Source organism: Myotis davidii, unplaced genomic scaffold (genome assembly GCF_000327345.1).
Source record: "Myotis davidii unplaced genomic scaffold, ASM32734v1 scaffold38, whole genome shotgun sequence".
In the NCBI taxonomy this organism is placed as follows: Eukaryota; Metazoa; Chordata; class Mammalia; order Chiroptera; family Vespertilionidae; genus Myotis; species Myotis davidii.
Genome location: NW_006291383.1, coordinates 866,576 through 887,701, shown reverse-complemented (window position 1 = coordinate 887,701; position 21,126 = coordinate 866,576). Strand labels below are relative to the sequence as shown.

General features: G+C 44.7%; 1 protein-coding gene across 1 annotated transcript in view; it reads left to right on the top strand.

Annotated features, from left to right (window-relative positions):
- The first annotated feature begins 18,842 nt into the window (after nt 1–18,842).
- NEDD4L (neural precursor cell expressed, developmentally down-regulated 4-like, E3 ubiquitin protein ligase) overlaps nt 18,843–21,126 on the top strand; it is a 231,878-nt gene continuing 229,594 nt past the window's right edge. Inside the window, exon 1 of the mRNA XM_006764446.1 lies at nt 18,843–18,860. The gene's annotated coding sequence lies outside the window, so the exon portion shown is untranslated. The remainder of the gene's footprint in view (nt 18,861–21,126) is intronic.

Here is a 21,126-nt window from a genome sequence, read left to right as displayed (position 1 = left end):
CAAAGTGAGAAAGTGAGTGAGTTTTGTTTTAACTTCACCTTATGTACAATCTTGATCTTATAGACTTTGGAATAGGATTCCCTTTCCTCTGCTTTTATAGGTTAGAAGGGCTAATGCAGTGTGTCTGTTTGGCAGGCCCTCAGAACACTCTGTGTTTGTTACCCTCAGATGTGGGTTGGAGATTGGGGTTGCTGCAAGTGGGATGTGTTCATATCTAATGAGTTTCAGGTAACTTGACGGTACCCAGTACTGCCATATTTTTGCCAAATCTGTGTCCCTCTCTGTGGTCCCTGTGCCTGTGCGAGGACCAGGCACCCTCCACAGAGCGCCCCCTTGGATGGTGGGTGACTTAGGCTGGCTTCTGACTGAACATCCCCTGATTGTAGCACACTCACAATTGCATTTCTCAGTTGCAGTCCTTTTGTCCCATGAGCATATTCTGTGGGTCCCCAAATCAGCCATTAAATCATTGCATGTTACAGAAATGGAAAATCAGATTAGTATGAACATACTGTTGTGTTGTTTTTTAAGCTCAGAGGTAGAGAGAGCAATGAACTTTCCACCGGCTTTCTCAAAATATGGCTGTGGTTTAGCTGCGGTTGTTCAAGGTGCAGATTTCTGAGCCCCTCCCCAGGCCTGCTTCATCGCATTTTCCGGGTCCAGGTCTCAGGAATTTGCATTTGAAAATTTGGAGGCACCTCCTGGCCTCTAAACTCTTCTGTCTCTATCATATAGCACAGTGCGGGGCTCAAGGGGGTCCATCAGAAATAACAGAAGAGTGTGCAGGGGAAGACCAAAGCATTGTCATTAGTCCAAAGCTTGACCCAGAAGAATGTAGTTATATGGCCAGTCCCATGGACTTGGTGATGTGGAGTGAGGCAGACTTGGCATCCTTCATACCCACCCTGGTCAGCGCCAGCACGGGCCCTGGCTGCCTCCCCATGTAGAGGGTCCATCTTTTGACAGCTCTCTATATGGCAGGTGGGATGGAACTAGAGGACGGGGCTTGGCTTAGCACAGCCAGTTCCTTATCCAAACTCAAACCGCGGCTGGCGTTTCTTGCCTTGGGTGGAATGAGTGAGGAGTACGCTAGCCGAGTGCCCTTCATCTAGACCAGTGGTTCTCAACCTTGGCTGCACATTAGAATCACCTGGGAATCTTTTTAAAATCCTGATTTCTGGGCCTCATCCTCCGGAAATTCTGTTTCTTTGTTATGGGGTGGGGCCACAACATTAGTAACAAAGAAACAGAAGTTCCGGAGGATGAGGCCCAGAAATCAGGATTTTAAAAAGATTCCCAGGTGATTCTAATGTGCAGCCAAGGTTGAGAACCACTGGTCTAGAAGGAAGTTCTGGGAGTGGGAAAGACATGTTGTCCAGCCCCCAACGCCTAGGAGAGGTCAGTGCTCAGTAAATATGTGAGGAGTGAACGAGGAATTAAAATACTTAGATTTTTCTTAGTCCAAGATGTTTGCAGAACTGCCTCTTCCTTTCCCAGGTGCCGTGTCCCCCCCCCGCCCCCGATACATTAAAGGTCATGGTTCCAGATGCCAGTTTAAATCAGCACATATATTATTAAGGATGTAGGAATATATCCAGGCCCGGCTAGCTCTCGAGCAGGAAAAACAGCTTGCTTTATTACCATCTAGAATAAATTATGTTCAAGATAATGTGCAGTCAGTTTACTTTTTATCAGGTTCAGATTTGATTTAAGTACAGTTTGGAGTTTGGATGTCAGCCACGTTAGTCTTTATTTACGGGAAGCTCTCAGCCGTTTTCCCTTCTTTATCAGGGAGCCATATCGAAGTGGAGATGCTAAAATTAAAAGCTAACGAGACTGGATCTGTAAGCATGGAAAATTATTCTCATTAGTTTAGAATCACCATTGAATGTGTGTGAAACGATGCGAAGTGGTTCCAGGTTGCCCCAACACCCTTGCCTGTGACATGTACAGAATGTTCCCTTTCTTTTTCATTACTGCTCATGGCAAGCTTCTCTCTCTCAACTTGGAGACAATGGCTGCCTCTTCTTCATTCAGGTGTTTCTCTCATTTTTTTTTTTAGAACAGTTGCTGCAAACTTAGTTACTGTGAATGACAGCCCAGCTGGAAGCGTGTCCGTGGTGCTCAAGGTTGCACAGCCTGTACCCCATTGTTTCCTCCAGCATCATTCAGCAGCCACTTCCCTGCTCACTTATGAAGTATGCCTCAGGATTACAAAAGTTTCCATAAACCTAAATCCTGATCTGACTCATTATTCGTGTCTGCCGTGTTAGTGAGCACAAATGTGTTTGTGAGCATCCTGTTGTCACTATTCACCTCCTCTTTTGCACCCTGTGTGATGCACTGAACACTGCGGGCAGGTTTCTGGGGCTTCTCGGGTGCCCATGGTGTGTGTAGGCTGTTGACACAGTATTTGCCGTATAAGAATTTAGGAATAACTAAAAAATGAATGGGGGAAGAAGCAACCGTGTGGCTTTCTTGCTTTTTTCATCTCATTTATTGGTATAATTAGAAATTCTTCTTTGTGAATGATTGTGCTAAAACAGTTTGTTTATAGCTAGAAAGTGTTTTTTTCTTGTTATGACATTCATTTTAAGTCTTCTCTCCCTTTGAATAAAACAAAAACACAAAACAAAACCAAGAACAGTCCTTAAAACTGCCCTGTCCTTTCCCGGCTTGTTTACCATTCTAAGAACTTGTCCTTCCTCTGTTTTGTTTTCCTTATTTCTGGGCCAAATAATATTTTGTACCCAATCCTTCAGCGTGTCCTGAAGCACTTAGGGGCCTCTTAGACAGTGAGGGCTGGAGGGAGCCTGTCTGATTCCCTCATTTTCCAGACGAGGAAGCCACTGCCTTGTCCACCTATGTGACAGCCACCCCAGGACATTGCTTTCTCCCTTTCTTCAGTGAAGGCTCCTCTTCCCACCCTCAGGACCATGAGTCTTGTGCTTTCCGGCGCTGACTGTAGATCACTCTTGGCCCCCAAACTGAGCTGGAGTTTCTTTTGAAGATCCTGACCTCTGCTTACCCCACCTGCCACCACCCTCCCAGGGCCACATCTCTGTACCCTTTTCTCTGGTTTCTTCCTTAGCCATGCTCCTGTGCCATTGAAAGGCCTTTGATGGGCCTGTGGATGGGCATCATTTTTCATGGAAATAAACCCAGTAGTATTTTCTTTAATCCAATCCATTGAAAATGTTTTGCTTTACATCCAACCTCTGCCATCTGTGGACTTATCTCTGTGCCTCACCTTTCTCTCATCCACACCTTCTCCGCCAATGGTCTCAGTGGGACAGGTGTGCCAGAAACAACTGGGAGGCCTTCCCAAGTACCAGAATAATGGAGTTGTAGAGGGACGGTTGTCACTTACATACATCCATATGCTGAAAAGGCAACCAGGCCATTCTGACACTCCTGGCTGGCCCCCAGCCTGGCTCCTCCATCAGACAGTTGCATTCTGACATCACTCTCCTCCGTATTCAGCCCGACTCCTTTGCTGGCTGCTGCCACTGTGCCTTTGTGCCCACTCCACACTCTTCTACCTCTGACCCACTGACCTTCTGTCCTGGATGGCCCTGCTGTGTTGTTCTCTCTGCTCCTGGCTGCTGAAAATTACTGCTCAGTGTCACCAAGCTGAGCTGTGTGGCTTTAGAACAAGTGCACGCTGCTAACTTTGGCCTACTAACTGCTGAGAGTTTGCAGCCCTTTTGTTACTGCCTGATTTCAGTCCTCCCAGCTGTTGGTTTGCCCAGTGGTTCTCAATTCTGGCCCAAAAGTAAGTTCCAATGGGAGGTTTGGAACTTTACTGATGCCCAGGAGCTGGGCTCAGGTCCAGAGGTCCCAATTGCATTGGTCTGGGGCAGGCAGACAGGCCTGGGTATTGGTGGGAGTGTTTCAAAGCTACACAGGTTGTTGTAAGCAGCCAGATTTGAGAATCAAGGTCTGTGCTCCCCAGGTAGTCTTGCACCTCAGTGTCAGCTATTGCATCATCAAACGGGGCATCTGGCACTCCTTAACCATCTACCTGCTAGTTGTTTGAGGAAAGAGATACTCTTCTTGCCAAGGTGCGACCCCCCCATATCTGGATCCCTCCTTCACCTGCTCTCTTCAGCACCTGGGCCATTGAACCATCTTTCTGCCTGCATTGATGTTGGCCAAATTGGACAACCCAAATAAAAGTGTCAGAATCTGATGAAAGCCCGACAGCAAGGGCAGAGAGGGGCTGGCAGTGGAACGAGGTGCTTCGCCAATGCAGTAAAGTCTTATCTGATCTGCTTGCCAAGGTGTGGGTTAGGCAGACCACTGCTCTGCTACTCCTAGGCCAGCTGGGCTTTCCCTTCTATAAGGAAGTTCATTTGTTACTGCATCAGATTTTGTGAGGGTGGCATGGAGTAACAGCATAAACTACTATCAGCACAATACCCAGCCCATAGTGCAAGCTCAGCAAACATTCACCCCTTAAAAAAGCACTTTTCCTATGTACACATTCAGGAAGTTTCCCTTAGTCCAACAGATGTAATATTCTACTCTTTGTTGAACCCATTGTTCTTGGGTGGTTTTTACCACCTTCCACCTGTGCTATTTTAATAAACTGCAGGTAATTTGAAGATGAGGACCAGGTAGGTTTTATGTTTATATTATCTGATTGAGTGGCTATGATGTTTTCCCTCAAGAGATGAACATATGAACCAATATTTCTTAAAATCAGATTTAATCTCCAGAAGACATGCTCTTTCAGGCACACGATCTCTCAGGTGTTTCCCCTCTTTTTGGGGGTGGGTAATGGAGAGAAGAGAGGTGAGGTTGATACTAAGAAGTGGAGAATTGACACCTGAACACTGAATGCTCATGTTTTAATAGAGGACGGAACAAGAAAGGATGCCATGGGTTGGAATCCCGGGTGAGAGTCAGGTGTTATTTTAATTTTGCCCCTGCTATTTGAGCAAATTATTCCATCTTGTGTGGCCTTATTTTCTCCAAGACAAAGTATAGAATTCGATGGATTTTAGATCCCATCCGAACAGGTCTGTTTAGGGTCTCTCTCTAGTGAACACTGTCTTCTCTTGGTTTGTCCCTTCCTAAAGTTTTATTTACTGTGACAAATTTTCTATCTATATACTGTAGCTTCTTGTTTTTAATGCATTTTAATGTTATACAAACAATATGTGTATGCATCCTTGAAGAATGCTCAAATAGCAGCATGTAGACTAAAAAGGGAAAGTGAGCCTTTTTGTGTGTTGCCCCACTGCCCGCTCAACTTAACTTTTGCAAGAGTTGAGTCTGTGTTAACCAGAACTTTTTTATGTCAGATTCATACACATGGATTTTCTGTAATTTTGTAGTATTCCATATTCAAAAATGAACTCAGTGAATTTTGAATTTGAGAGAAACTTCAGCCTGTGTCTCTGCTCCTGCTTAGAGCGTTGTTCTATTAAAATTAGTGCCTGGCAGTTGCTGAAGTCTTGGCTGTGTCGCCCTCTAGTGGTGGCTGGCTTTGGTTTAATGCTGCGGTCCTGCTGTAGGGCTGGAGTGGAAGTGATGGTTACTTGCCAACAAGTTGATTGATGAGGTTGGCTGTATTCAGTTGCTGAGTGTCTGAAACATATTTGAGTGACTGTGGAATTTGTATCGCCTTTATACCTCCAGCTTGCCTTTTGTTAGAGACTTAAAATTTGTGGTAACTTTTCAAATGAGGAATTAGGCTGTATCTGAATGATTTAGCCCAACTTTAAAGGGGTGCCTACCCATTACAGTGACTGTTTGCATGGGCTGTACCAGGCTTTCTCGTTTCCTTTGGGTCCTCTGTCTGTCACCAGCAGAGTCCCCTGTCCTCTACCTCCTGAATGTCCCATCGCCTCTTTGCTCTAATGAAACCGGGCAGGCTGTCCCCTGGGGACACTGACTTCCGTACAGTTTCCTCAAAGATTACCTTTTCCCTATATCCATTTACTAACTTGGCTCTCTTCCTTTTTAAAGCTCAACTTAGTTTAAACGTATGCCATCAACGGTAGCACCCCCTTCACCCTGCTTGTTCTGTCATTGTCTCCTGGTCACCGACCCTCAGCCACAGATGATTTCCTCCCCTGCCTCACCGTCTCCACTCACCATTGGTGGAAACCTCAATGTGCACATTGGTAATCTACGCAGCCAGCAGCTTGGACCTGCAATTCTCAACCTCCTTGGCTCCAACAGCCTGTCTCCACTTCATCTTAACTGTCCTCTTTAGATTAATCTCCAGAATCATTAGGAAAGCATCTCACCCTATGATCTTCATTCCCATCCTTCCTATTTGAAACTCTCTTAAAAACTCAGAGTTTTCAAATCCATGGACCCCACCACCTTTTCACCACCAGCCACCCTCCTTGTGCTCTGAGATGATGACTCCCTGCAGCCTAGACTTCTTGGTTCCTTCTGGTGAAGAACCAAACCCCTTGCTTCCTCTGATGAGCCTCCCTAATGAGACCCCAGTCAACCCCCATTAGACTCTCCACCCTGTTAAACTCGTCTCTCAGGCTATTCCAAACTTGTGCCCACTGGGACTCACATCTCATTTGTGACCACCTACCTCAGGTGGGCATCTCTCAGACATCTATTACACTATTAGAGGTCCAGTGCATGAAAATTCATGCACTGGAGGGAGGGGGCGTCCCTCAGCCCAGCCTGCCCCCTCTCACAGTCTGGGAGCCCTCAGGGGTGGGAGGTGACCTGGTGATCAGGGGAAGGCGACACCCCATCACATCTCTGCTACTGCCACTGCCAGCAGCGCAAGCCGGCTCTGGTTACTTGAGCCTTGGGCCGGCCCTGGGTGGCTGCTGCTCCAGCAGGGCCCAGGGGACTGGGCACCACCATCTTGTGGCTGTGGGCAACGCCATCTTTGAGGGCGGGGCAGTCAAATTAGCATATTCCCTCCTTATTGGCTGTGGGTGCTGCCATCTTTATGAGGGCATGAGGGTCAATTATCATATTCCTTCTTTATTAGATAGGATTTGACTAATTTTTCCAGCTGCAATAAAGCTGTTTCACATCCTCTGACCCCCTCATCCATTCTCCCACACCTCCCTCTCCTTTTCTTAGCTGATGACTTTGCCTCTGGTTTCATTGAGGGGGAAAACGCCATTCAGCCTCACTGCCTCTTCTTACCACCACTTCTACCTTCTTACCTCCGCCTGTCACCTGCAACAGCTGAAGCACCTGCTGTTCTCATGCAAGGCCATGCCTCTCCTTCCAAGGCTCTTCTCTCATCTTCTCAAGGATGACTCTCCTGCAGTTAGTTCTTTTTTTCTCCTGGATTATACATTTCTTCCTTTCTCCTGCATCATTCCAAGTGGCATAAAAACAGAACAGGCCTTATGACATTTTTCCTTTTAAATTTTCTTAAAAATTCTGTGTCCTCCTTCAGTCCTCCCTCCCCTTTTGTGCTTCTCTTCATAGAATGTAATCTTTAGAGAATAGATTCCACCCTCTCCACTGTCTTCCTCTTTTCAAGCTTGTCATCAAGTCTCTTCCTGCTCTGATGACCAGGGTGACCTGTTCAGAAAGTGCCAGAGGGTGTTATCCTGATGGGCTGCCAGACATCAGTGCCCACAGCACCCTTTTGGGCAAGCCTGCTGAGGACTCACAGCTGGTCTGACCCATGAGAGAAATGAGATCATCCAGCCCAAAGCTTAAGCACTCTCAAATTTATCATGGCCAAAGTAGGGCCACTTCTTTTCCTTGCCAAATACCCCCCCACCCCCGCACTCTCAAGTCTTCCTCACCATCATTAAATGGCACCATCCCTTACCCAGTGACCCAGTGGTTCAGTAAAAAAATCTGGTATATCATTATATTCCTCATCCAGTTATAATCATAAAACATTTATTGAGTGCTTATTATGTACAAGGCACTATTTATGATAAGCATTTGAAAAAGTATTAAACCATAGAGGAAGGCTATTAGTATCCTTTTTTAGTGATGAGAAAGCTCAGGCCCAGAGAGGTTAAGTATTTGTTTACAGTCACAAATATTCTTAGTGTTAGAACTAAGATGCAAATGTAAGCAATGTGATTCTAACGGATTCTTTTTAAAAAAATATATTTTATTGATTTTTTTACAGAGAGGAAGGGAGAGAGATAGAGAGTTAGAAACATCGATGAGAGAGAAACATCGATCAGCTGCCTCCTGCACATCTCCCACTGGGGATATGCCCGCAACCCAGGTACATGCCCTTGACCGGAATTGAACCCAGGACCTTTCAGTCTGCAGGCCGACGCTCTATCCATTGAGCCAAACCAGTTTTGGCTAAGTCTGGATTCTTAATAACACTCCCCTCCCCACTAGCAGGAAAGGCAGCTGGCTGAGCCATCATCTCTAGCCTTCCCTCCCCATCTTCTCCACCTCTTGTCCTTCTCCATGGAGCAGCCAGAGTGATCTCCCCATAAGAGAAATGAGATCACATCACATCCCAATGGCCTATCACATGTGGGCCAAAAGCCCAGGCCCTGCCATGGCTCTGAGGCCACAGCCCAGCCTCTTCACCCTCCCCTGTGCTCTGCCCTAGTTCTGCCAATAAAAGGTAATGTGAGCCACGAAAGCCAGCTGCACATGTACTCTAACTTTTCCAGTAGTCCCAGTAAAATGCAAGCAACAGCTGCAGTCAATTTTTAATGTTTAAAGTTGACCCATTATGCTGTTTCTCTGGGATGTTGAGGGCAGTGATGGTCTGTTTCTCCCGGCTGAACTTGGCCTCTAGGTTACTGAGAGTGATTTCACTGTACTCAGTTAATAATTTCCTACCTACAGTAACCCGCCCTGCTGTGCACGTCCAACACCGTGTGGTTAGTTCCAAGCTATGAAGCGCCCGTCATGCATGTACAAGATTTCTCTTACTAAAGAGGAGTTTGGCAGGGGTTATGTTTTCTAGCATTTATTTCCAAAATAGTAAAAAAAAAAAAAAAAAGTAGATTATACATTTGAGCAACAAAAAAGAAAATAGCCTCGTGCTTTATCACTTTCTTGAACATGCATGCAGGTCGTTGGCTCGGCCCAGATTGCTGATAGAGAGTGTCTGAGAAAGTCACCTGGCCAGTTGCCTGTGCTTCGTGACACAAAGTCCAACCATGGAATTTGTCACCAGCCTTGGCTCCTCCACCTTCTTAGGTTTTGTCGTTTCTCAGTTATCAGCAGTATGAGTGAAATAACAGTTGACTCAGAAGGGGTAACAAAGTCATCTTCATTTGGCTTCAATATGTGTGCTTGTCTGAAATTTGAGGGCAGCGCTTTGCATCATCATGTCCTGGGATTTGATAAGGAATGGAGACAAAGTGGGGTCATCTAGCTCATCCTTTTGCTTGGTCATCTTCTTCCCCTCTGATCTGGAAACTCTCCACTGAAATAGAGCACCCAACTTAGTGCCTACTTGCTGCTGGCGGGAGAGGGGATCAACAAATGATTGCATTAAAAACTGTGCATGTGTATGTTAATATAACTCTTAGAAGAGCTATCACTAACAGACTCAAACAGGGATCTTGTAACCCCAGTACTTTAGGATTCATTTTGTGTGCCTGCAGCTTTATTGTACTTGGGTTGGCTGTGAGCAGAACTGTGCCTTTCGCCAGTCTTGCTGTGTGGACCTTTGTTTCGGGTTATTTTACCAGCAGATGCTTCTTGGGCTCTGGTGTTGATGTATGCTAGGGAAATTGTGGGAAGAGCAATTAGAATTTGATCTAGTTTCTCAACAAATCTGATTAACTAACCTACTGTGTCCCCCGGTTTCCTTTTCCATAAAATGGCAACATAATATGACTTAGAGTTGTCATGAAATCTAAAGAATTAAACGTAAAGAATTGCATGGTGCTTGCAAACAGCAGGTGCTCAAGCTGATCCCAGGTGCCGTTCTGAGCTTTAAAGACCATGGACTGAGCAGTTAGCCTTACTCTGTTTTGTTGTTGTTTTCATTTTGTTTTGATATGATTTGTTTCTTGAAGGTGATGAGAGTGTCTGGGATTTGAACTCATAAAAACAAAAACTTTTGTGAAAAAGTCTGAGTTAAAAGTCAGTCTATGAAAAGTGATTTTAACGGATGTGGTAGCTAGAAGGTTGTGATCCTCTGTATCAAGAGATGAGACAAATAAACTAGAGAATCTTACACTCAAATAGCAAATGTTAGTTAACTCATGTTTAGACGGTTAATATCAGCTTTAAAAACTGTAGCGTGTATTCCCAAACCAGACGGAGGGCTCTTTCCTCCACATGCAAACTTCAGTTGTTTGTGGTGGTGTGTGGCTGCCTCCTCTTACGTGTTTGGTGCAGAACATGAGTAACAGCTGAGAGCTGGGCGTCTTTTCTGATTTATTTGGGAGATCCAGTGCTTTTGACCCTAATGGAATTCTGAGGTTTTATATACTTCAATGTGACTGTTAACATTTTGAGACTTCAGGGTAAGGGATAATTAGGAGAAGGAGGTTCTAAGTTTCTGTGCCCATTGTTTTCACTTCTCTGTGTTTGCACAGCTCCTGGGTTTACAAAGGATTTTCTATAGCCCCTCCTTGAATATTGCCCTTGGGAGGAAGATGTTACTTCCCCTTTGTAGAGGAGGTCAGGGCTCAGAGGAATAGAAAAAAGCTTGTTCACAGCTGATGTGCCAGGTTAAGTGGCTGGGTCAGGACTTGAACTCAAATGTGTGTGTGTGTGTGTGTGTGTGTGTGTGTGTATGTATGTGTACATGCTACATGGAAAAAAGTGTATATATTTAAATGAAAAGTTAAAACTCCTCAATTGCAAGTTGATTTTTTCTTAATACATTAATATTCATATGAAGCAAAAGTGTCATTTCCCTTTCAAGCACACTACTCTGTCTTATTTTCATTTTTTATGGTGATACTTAACAGCTGGTGCACTAAGCTCTCACTCTATGCTCTTCCATGTTCTGTACATTTTACAAGCAGAGCATGAGCTCATTTGATCCTCGTTAACAAGTGTAGGAGATAGGTATTCATTGTATCCCAGTTTTGGGGATGAGGTTATGAAGTATAGAGAATCAAGCTTGATATTCTTAATTTTTTTGTCAAGTGTCACCCAAATCAACCGAAGCAATTCTATTTCCTAAGTGACATTTCAGAACTACTCTTTCTTTTGGAACTAGGGTTGCTGTGATGGAACTGTATCCTCAAATCCAGGGTTTCACATTTTACTGTATTTCCATATCCTTGAAGGCAATGATTGGCCTTATCTATCTATACTAATAAAAGGGTAATATGCAAATTAGACCGGATGGACTGGACATCTTCCGGACATCCTTCTGGACAAAGCCACGGTGGTGGGACCGAGGCAGATGCGGTTAGGGGCAATCAGGCAGGCATGCAGAGCAGTTAGGGGTGATCAGGCTGGCAGGGGAGCAGTTAGGGGTGATCAGGCAGGCAGGCAAAGGTGGTTAGGGGCATCGGGCAGGCAGGCAAGGGGTTAGGGGCAATCAGGCACACAGACAGGTGAACAGTTGCCGCCGTCCCCTGATCGCTGGGTTGTCTCCCACCCCTGAGGGCTCCCGGACTGTGAGAGGGATGCAGGCTGGGCTGAGGGAACCCCCCTCCAGTGCATGAATTCAATAAAATATATTTAAAAATATATATATAAAAGCCTAATATGCAAACATGTCCCCTTGGGAATTTGACCAGGAGACCAGGAGTTTGATTGCTTGCTGTGACGTGCGCTGACCACCAGGGGCCATTGTGGAATGAAGGAAGGCCCCTGCTGGCAGCCAGCAGCGGGCAGCTACAAGGGACCTTACACATGCACAAATTTTGTGTACTGGGCCTCTAGTCCTATATAATAAAAGGCTGATATGCAAATTGTCCCCTTGGGAGTTCAACCAACTGGGAGTTGGACCACTTGCTATGATGTGCACTGACCACAAGGGGGTGGCATGGAATGAAGGAAGGCCCTGGCCAGCAGCCAGCAGCAGGGAAATGAAGGCCCCTATCGACCCTGATCGCCAGCCAGGCCTAGGGATCTTACCCATGCACTAATTTCATGTACCTCTAGTTTGTCTAATACTAGCCCTGTCTCTGACCCCTGCACAGGGTAAGTCCTCAAACAATATGCAATGAACGAATGTTGTGAAATGAGTGAATGAACGAATGAGGGGTGAAGTCAATGTTGAGCTTTCCAGAAGGAGGAGGGAAGGAATGATGGATGGGACAGATCCAACATCTTGAGACCTGCAGTGAACTGGGCCTCATGTTGTGGTTTAATGACATTCTCTTTTATTTCAGGTATGTGCTTTTAAAACTACAGTGTGTTGCCCTGACCGGATGGCTCAGTTGGTTCGAGCTTTGTCCGCACACCAAAAACTCTCCCTCTCTCCCTCTCTCTCTCTCTCTCTCTCTCTCCCCCCTCCCCTTTCCTCTCTCTAAAATTAACATAAAAAACTGCATTGTATTGTAAACGTTGTGTGTCTTCTGAGAGGCAGGGTCAATTGTGCCTTCTTTTTTTTGCCCTTCCATCTGATTGTCAATTAACATTGAGACCCAGGCCACCTGACCTTGCCGTGAGAGATAAAAATCACGTTCTTCTTTTCCTGAAGCTATGTTAGTGCGGACTGTGAAATTCCAAGCTGTGGTCTCAGGCATTCTGCAAAGCTAACCTTTGGCATACTTGGCTGCAGCCAGCCTCTTTCTAGTAAATTCCCCACTGGCTCTTGGCTTTTCTTGTGGAATTAGCACATTTACAAAGTTTTCTTCATTGGTATTCCTGGTGCGTGGACTTGAATGTCCTTCGCCCCTTGATGTGTGGATTTGTTTTGTTAGTCTTTGGGTCTCAATGAGAGAGAAGGCAGACCGAGTGTGGGAAGGACGGAAGCCTGACTCCTGTGGGGAGGTCCCATGTTATTCAGAGTTGCTGCCCAAGTTTCCTGAAGAAGCCTTGAGATTTTCATTTTCCTCATTGATGTAAATACTCCTAAACTGGTTGGCCAGGAACCTACCTGCTTGTTCCCTCCTGTGACTAAATACAGGTAGTTGGACTAGCAAACCCAGTGGCCACTTAGACATCTACTGGGGAACCAATCAAAGAGGGATTGTAAATGTAAACTCAGTTTGAAACTTTTTGTGTCTTCCAGGTAAAGTAGGTAAACAGTGAAGCACACAGCTTGCCCGCTGATGAGGGTGTTTGCTGTAGCATTAGTGACAATTTTGGCTCCCGGAGAAAGCAGTTTCCTCTGTTTAATCAGTTGGCAAAGAAAGTACTTCAGGGATGATTGTCCTACCTGAGCAGAGAAAGTGGGGTTTCAAGTAAGAAGCTTACCCCATGTTGTTAAACAAAATATTTTAACTCCCACAGCTGAACGTCCTTTAAAAAAGGGTTTGTTAGGCCACTGCTAGCAAACAAGAAGAAAGACCAGTCTTGGGGCACGGAATCTAAACCACCAGCAGCATGGCCGGGTAGGAAAGACAGCATGCCCATGTCTTGGAGTTTGCAAGCGTTTTTTATACATCAAAAGCGGGGAGGCGGGGAGGAAAGACGTAAGTTTTCTGAAAGAATTTACATTAGTTACAAAGAGGTGGGAGAAGGCGAAGCCCAGCCAAACCTGGGATAGGAGCAGAACCTGGGGCGGGAGACATCTGTAATACTATCAATAATAAATATGTATAGTTTAAAAATTAATTTTAAAAAAAGTCCACTCCTGTGAGTGGCTGTGTGCAGCACTGATAAAGTGGTTTTAACAACAGATTGTTTGCTTGCTGAGCGACTGGTACCCTCTCTCCCAAAGTTACGATAAGTTTGGGGTGAGGCAAGGATGTCTTCAGGCTGCTTATGTTTGCAGGAGAGGGAATGGGTGGGAACCTGACTATGACTACAATGGGCATTCACAAAAGGGAGATTGTTAGTATGTTTTCAAGAGGTAAGGGAAAGGTTTATGGAATAAAGGGGCTTAAGTACACTTCAGGTTTAAGGCAGGTGGAACATGAAGGATCAAGAACATTCTAGTAGGACCCAGAGAAGACAAGGAAATAAGGCACTGATATATTGGGGTTGGGAGGAGAGGCTGTTCCAGACCCAGCACCATTCTAGTATTTTCCTTTGGACCCATTTCTATGTTTCATTGACTCCCTCAAAATTTCCAGCCCAAAACTGAACATGTTACTCCCCAAGTAATCCAGCCAATGCCTTGTGCACCAGCCGACAGGTTTGGCCAGTAAAATAGAACCGTAGCCTGATTTTCTTTATTCACAGAGAGGAAAACCAATCAAGAAATGAGATTTTAAAAATTAAAGAATTTCTCCTGTATGCTTTTCTGAAATGTTTGATATCCGCTATTGTATGTTTACATTAAATTCAAGGGTCATATTATATTTGCTCTGGCAAAATCGTATTTATTTTAAGTGTGATCTGGCAACATTTAGTGTATTTTGAAAAGCAGAGAGACTCCCATGAAAGTTACGCCCTGAAGGGTGATGAGGCTCCTTCCAGGGTGCAGGCTGGGCTCTGGGATTATCCTGTTGATAGAAATGCATCTCATGTGGTTGGTGGGTTTTATTTTTTATATTTAATGCATATTTGTTTTTTAAAAAAACATAAAAAAGAGTAGAAAGGGAAACACCCCTAAATCTGGTGGTGGTTAGGAGTGGATTAAGGGTCAAGGATGTCATTTGAATACATTACTTGGTAATAAATGAAGTCACTCTGCATCTTGTAGCACTATGTCAGTGGTTCTCAACCTTGGCTGCACATTAGAATCACCTGGGAATCTTTTTAAAATCCTGATTTCTGGGCCTCATCCTCCAGAAATTGTTTCTTTGTTACTAATGTTGTGGCCCCACCCCATAATAAAGAAACAGAATTTCCAGAGGATGAGGCCCAGAAATCAGGATTTTAAAAAGATTTCTAGGTGATTCTAATGTGCAGCCAAGGTTGAGAACCACTGCACTGTGTAGCTCTAGCTGAGTTGAGACAGCTGTGTCCAAGGAGCTCAGAGTCAGAACAGCTGTGTTCGCTCATGTGCTTCCCTGGTAACCTCCGGAAGGAAGGCCTATGAAGCAGTTGCAGAATCCTTTCCATCCTTCCTCCCACCAATTGTAGAGTATGGGGTGGAAGGAAGGGAGAGAGGGCTGAGGTTGGTGAGTTATACAGGTGGAGGTTGGGGCTTGTAGATTGTTAGGGTCCCTGGAACTGGAGTTTCCCAGAGGGTGTTGACGTCTGATTTTTATTTTCGTTCCATTGCCCTGGTTCAGTCTTCGTTGTATTGAAAGAGGCTGAACACAAGTGAGCAGCTGTCCAGGTCATTCAGGTGAGAGATGTTGGTGGCCTGGACTAATATTGGAGCATCCAGAAAGTGGATGAAATGATTAGGTACCTAACCTGATCTCAGAGGGCTTTCGTCTAGGGAAGGACCGAGCATATGGTCCAGCAGCATTATGCAGATGAACTGTGGAAAGAGAATGTGTAACAGGGAGATTCGGTTGCAAAGATCGAGGAATGTCTCAAGTTTCTGTCAGTGATTTTTTTTTTACTTGATTAAAATCATAATTCCCAAAGCGAGTAAAAGCCCACTGTTTGCCCTACAAAGGGCCACCAGCATGAGGAAATATCCAGTGTGTCCACTCGTCATATTACAAAAATGTGGATTGGTGCTTGCTTTGTGCTGTAAAAATTCCAATCAGATTGGTTTATTTGCATAGTAATCAATGGATTCTTTTGTCCATTTCTGAGCAAAGGATTCCTTTCCATTTTTAGTGGTGTATTTTAATTTTTTTTTTTTTTAGAGAATTGCCTTCCTGTGTAATCCATCCACTTCCCTTTTTGCAGCAAAGTTCTGCCCATGAATGAACCCTTTGTGCAGCCCTCTGCCTCCTGCACATCTCCACTGGAGATAAGGCAGGTGGAGTTGCCTTTGCTCTGAGTATCTCGTTTATTTTTCTGAGATTAAGGGCGGCCTTAGAGGAAGTGTTGAAGACTTCATCATGCTACTGATGACTGTCAAATTGGCGATTACGTGATTCTGATGGGAGCACCATGGGGGGAGCTTGGGTTTTGTGGGCAGAAAGCGGGGGATTCAGGCTCAGTGCTCACCTTCCCCCATTAGCCCCAGGAGCTGTCTTTAGGCTTGTTTCTCTCCTTTGAGCCTAGGTTCCCTTCTGGGAGGAGGAGGACAATAAGACTTCCCTGATAGGCTGGTTGGGGAGATGGTCTTGGCCGGGCCTGTCACATCCTGGGCATCCAACCAATGCCTGATGCTTTGGTTAGTGTTCATTAGCATAAGGAGGGACGTCAGCAGATCAGAGTTGTTAGTCTCTCTACCATGAAGCTATGGGAGAGAACAACATAGGTTATTCAGATTAGAGAACTCTTATACAGTATATCACAGGCAAGTATGGTTTGCTAGGATGGTCTGAAATAAGTAATCTTGAGTTACAGATAAAAATAAATAAAATTTCTCTAATGCATCATGGGTGGGATGGAAATGAGGCAAAGTATTTCCACTTTATTTGAAAGAGTTGAGTTATGGTCTTTTTATTTTATTTTAATCTTTAAGTGCTGGATCACTTCATTTGGTGCTGGTTTACTCTGGTTTCCTGATTGTGCGTACAAATAATGGCAGTTCATATGAAGTTCTATTTCCCTAGCTAGACCAGTGTTATAAATATGTGTCATGTGATCTGTGTTAATGAATATATATGTGTTTGTACATATATTCATATCATTTAGATTGAGTGTGGCTAATATGAATCCTGGGAAAATTTCCCTCACCTGTCCACAACTTCTCAAGAAAACAACGAAATAATCTTAGAACCCATGCCTGTGGTAGTAAGCCTGGCTCAGCTCTTGCATTCCAGGCTGCTGTCTGGCAGACTCAGGTGGGCTGTGAAAACAACTGTCCTGTTTTGTGAGAGCAAATATGAGGTTATGGTCCAGGCAAATTTCAGGTAAATGTAATGCTGGCAGGAGGCTCTTTTGTCTTCTTTGCCTTCCACAAAATTTCTAATTGAATTTGAACCACCTGCTTTCAAATTCTGATTCTAGCTTAATGTCTTGAATTTTGTTACCATTTCAGAAGGAATGTCTCTTGTCTTCCTATGCTTAGGGAGCTGGTGTTGACAGATTTCTCTGTCTGACAGGTTATAGCCTGGCAAATGGGCTCATACATGTTGCAAACCTGAGGTGATTTCTGAGTGGTGGAGTTTAAAACTCAAGCTCTATTAAAGGAGATTTGGGAATTGTACCTTGTACTCCATTTTGTAGAAACAACTGCATTTAATATATTTCTCATTACTGGCTTAACCAAGTCTGTGTCCAGGAAAAGATTTTTCCACTTACCATTTTAATGCCAGATATTTAAGGAACGTTGAGGCCCAGATAATAAAGACTCTTGAAATGAGAATTTAATTTCAGGCCTCCTGCGCAGCAAAGAAGCTTGAAAATTACAAACCTCACCTTTCATTATTTTTCTAATTATTTTATCTCTATTTAAGAAAACCCTTAATCTCAGGTGTTTTTTTGATTATCAAGACACAAATCAGATTGGATTAGGCCCATCCTAACAGCTTCCTTTTAACTTAATCACCTCTTTGATGACTTTTTCTCCAAATATACTCACCTTCTGAGGCGCAGGGGGTCATATGCATGGAGGGGAGGGGGGTTGGCAAACAATTTAGCCCATAACACCGACTTAATTTTATGCTTTTTATAAAGAATACACGGATGTGCAGTGGATTTTGGATCTTTTTTGAAAGAAAGGTGAATCCATATTTTTGGTATTTTATTTTTTTAAAAATATATTTTATTGAGTCTTTACAGAGAGGAAAGGAGAGAGATAGAGAGTTAGAAACATCGATGAGAGAGAAACATCGACCAGCTGCCTCCTGCACACTCCCCACTGGGGACGTGCCTGCAACCAAGGCACATGCCCCTGACCGGAATCGAACCTGGGACCCCTGAGCCCGCAAGCCGACGCTCTATCCACTGAGCCAAACCGGTTTCGGCCATATTTTTGGTATTTTAAGATGGTTGCCAGAGGGGAGGGGAATGTTGGGGGACTAGGTGGAAAAGGTGAAGGTTATTAAGAAGTACAAATTGGTAGTTACAGGATAATCCCAGGGATGTGAAGTACAGCATAAGGAATACAGTCATTAATATTGTAATAACTATGTAGGATGCCAGGTGGGTACTGGAAATACAGGGTGGGGAAAGGGGAGGGGGAGGGAGACACACTATATAAAGTATGTGATTGTCTAATCAATATGCTATACACCCGAAACTAATACAGAATAATATTGAATGTAAAGTGTAATTGAAAAATTTTAAAAAATTTCATTGAATTGCTTTAAGCAGTTGTTGAGAATTTAAATGTCCCCTGACGAAATGGTACACTGTTAATGGCCTCTCACATCCAAGCAGTCTGATGTGTTTGTTTTGGTTGAGTGAAACAATGCAGATTCTTTCTAGAAACCTTACAGCCAGCGGAGGAATTGCAGAAAGTGGCGGAAGAGGAAGCATTTGCTCAGGGAAGAGGTGAGCTATTAAGAGGGCTGCTTGAACACAGACTGCACCTCTAAACATTGACCGAAGGTGGAGGGACCCTAACAGGGGCTGTTACTTAGGCGGAGTCTCCTGAGGAAGTACCTGCTGGGAGAGGCTGAGCCGCTTGGTCCAGGCGGCAAGTTCCTTAGGCACCTGTGATGTGAAGTGCGCCCAGAGCACACCCAAGTAGTGCTGTCCTGGGAGTCCAGGTAAAATCGCTCACCTTTCCCCTGGTCACCAGCCAGTGGAAAGTTACCGCTGGTGGCGGCCAAGACTTCCGCATGAACTGCCCTTGAGGTTTCCAGCTTTATCTCCTCTCTGGTGTTCAGTGTGTGCTCCTAAATGAGTCAAGGAATTAATGCCACTCGGTAAGACTTTCCTTGGCGTGGGAGGAGGTTCTACTTTCCTGGGGCATTTAAAAACTCTGCTAATTCATCCGCAGCCATTTTACATGACCTGGGGATTCCTGAGCTGGTACTTCCTCTCTAACGTAGTAGGCCTTCTTTCTGGAAGGATTAGGCTCAAACCTCAGGGCTGTGAACTTGTATTTAGGAGCAAGTCTAAATGGGCCCGATTGGTGTTCTTAAATGAAAGTGTTGCTTTGCAGGGTGGGGGAAGAAAATGAATGGTAAAAATATATGAAAGCTGTGTATTTGTTTCCTCAAAGGAAGGAGAAGTGAGTAGCATTTGGGAGTGTTTCTCTTAAATTGTGTAGTAAGAAAGGAAGCTTTACTGGAGAATTAACTTATTTCTATGCAGTTTGAGTAAGACTTTTCTAAGTAATAGTGAATAGAATTGTTAGTGTATTTTTTGAAAGAAAGGTGGATTTTCTTTTAGGTTTCATAGTATTTCATTATTTGCCTGTTAGATTTAAATGTAAATAGCTGAATAACACAGCATTCTTTGTGGAGGGGTATTACCTTTTAGTTCTGGAATCAGTACATCCATTTACCTACTATTTACCCTGCTGGCCCATGACATGGACCTGTGTGTTTTTGAGAAATGTATATATATACACATTTTTAAAAATATGTGTTTTAATTTATTTTAGAGAGAGAGAGAGAGAGAAGGGAGAAGGGGAAATAGAAACATCCACGTGAGGGAAGCATCAGCATCTATTGCCTGCCTCCTACAAGCCCCTGCTGGGGATCCAGCCAGGAAACCCTGGCATGTGTGTGCCCTGATGGGGAATCATCCAGCAACTCTTGGTGCATGGTTTGATGCTCAATCACTGAGCCACACTGGCCGGGCTTTTTTGATGTTTTAACAACTGGTTTGAACCTTCGTTTCTAGTGCTTAAAGAGAGAAAATTAAAAGCACCAATTATTTGAGCCAACAAGATGTATTTTAGACCTTAGATTGCTTTGAATATTTACTGAGGAGAAGAGGAGCAGGGCATGGACAGTTCTTTTTCTGAGAGGGGTACAGGGCCCCTGTGTGAGCAGGCTGGCCACATCTGCTAGGCCGTCATTGTGTGGTGGCTGGGCTGGCAGGCACGGAGGCCATGGCACTGTCTTCCATATGGGGGCCTTGGTTCAGTGGGGTAGTGGTCTGAGTTACCCTGCCTGCTGTGATCTGACTTCACTCCCCTGCCTGCCCCAGGTAAAGAGCTTTGAACTTGGACTCCGTTAGGGAATTCAGGCCCCACCTCCACCAGGCAGAGAGATTGGAATCTAATCTACTTTTTAGAAACCTCTACAGGGGGTTTCATAACTTTCCTGAGTGTCCTTGTCTGGTGACTAACAGCCTTGACCTTTTTGTAGGCCTTCCTTTTAAAGGTTATTTTAGGAGATAACGTGAGGAATACCAAATGTGCATTCCACGCATGCTCTCCTAAAATGATTCTGAAAATTATGCCTAAATGTGCAGACCACTGGAACCGCTGGGGGCCAAGGGAAGGAAACCAATGCTTCTGGAGAAACACGAAGGGGAGGAAACTGGGGACTGCTCCCCAGGTCTCAGGTCTGCCTCAACCATCTTCTGTTTTCCTGTTTCTCCTCAGAGGTTGTCCAGGCATTCTAACTTTTCCTCCCTATAATTTGATGTTTCCTGCATCATGATTTGTTTCCCGAGGTCAGGGTGAGTGGTGGTAACTCAGCAATTGAATTTCTGGTGCATAGTCAGTGCTTAGACAATGGTTGCTAAATATGAGGGTCCAGACCCAGTGTGAAAATCCCCAAATCATGGATGGTGTGAAAGCCCCGGATGGTGTGAAAGCCCTGCTGTGGGCTGGTGGCGGGACTCACGAGTGTGTGCGCATAGGTGGGAAGCCCGGACAGAGCTTTCTGGTATTTTAAGGAGTGCGGACACATAAAGTCAAGTGTCAAGTGATTTAATCAGTGATACTAGAGAGCAAAGAGGAGGATGGTGAAGATGGAGAGAGGACAGCCTTTGTTAGGATGGGGTGAGCAGGACTGTCGGAGAGTTCCTGGGTTGGCACGGGAAGAGAATGAGATTTCTGCAGTAGGTTGGTGGGGGGATTAAAATGTATTATCCTATATAATAAAAGGGTAATATGCAAATTGACCAAATGGCAGAATGACGGGTTGTTATGATACGCACTGACCACCAGGGAGCAGACGCTCAACATAGGAGCTGCCCCCTAGTGGTCAGTGCGCTCCTACAGGGGGAGCG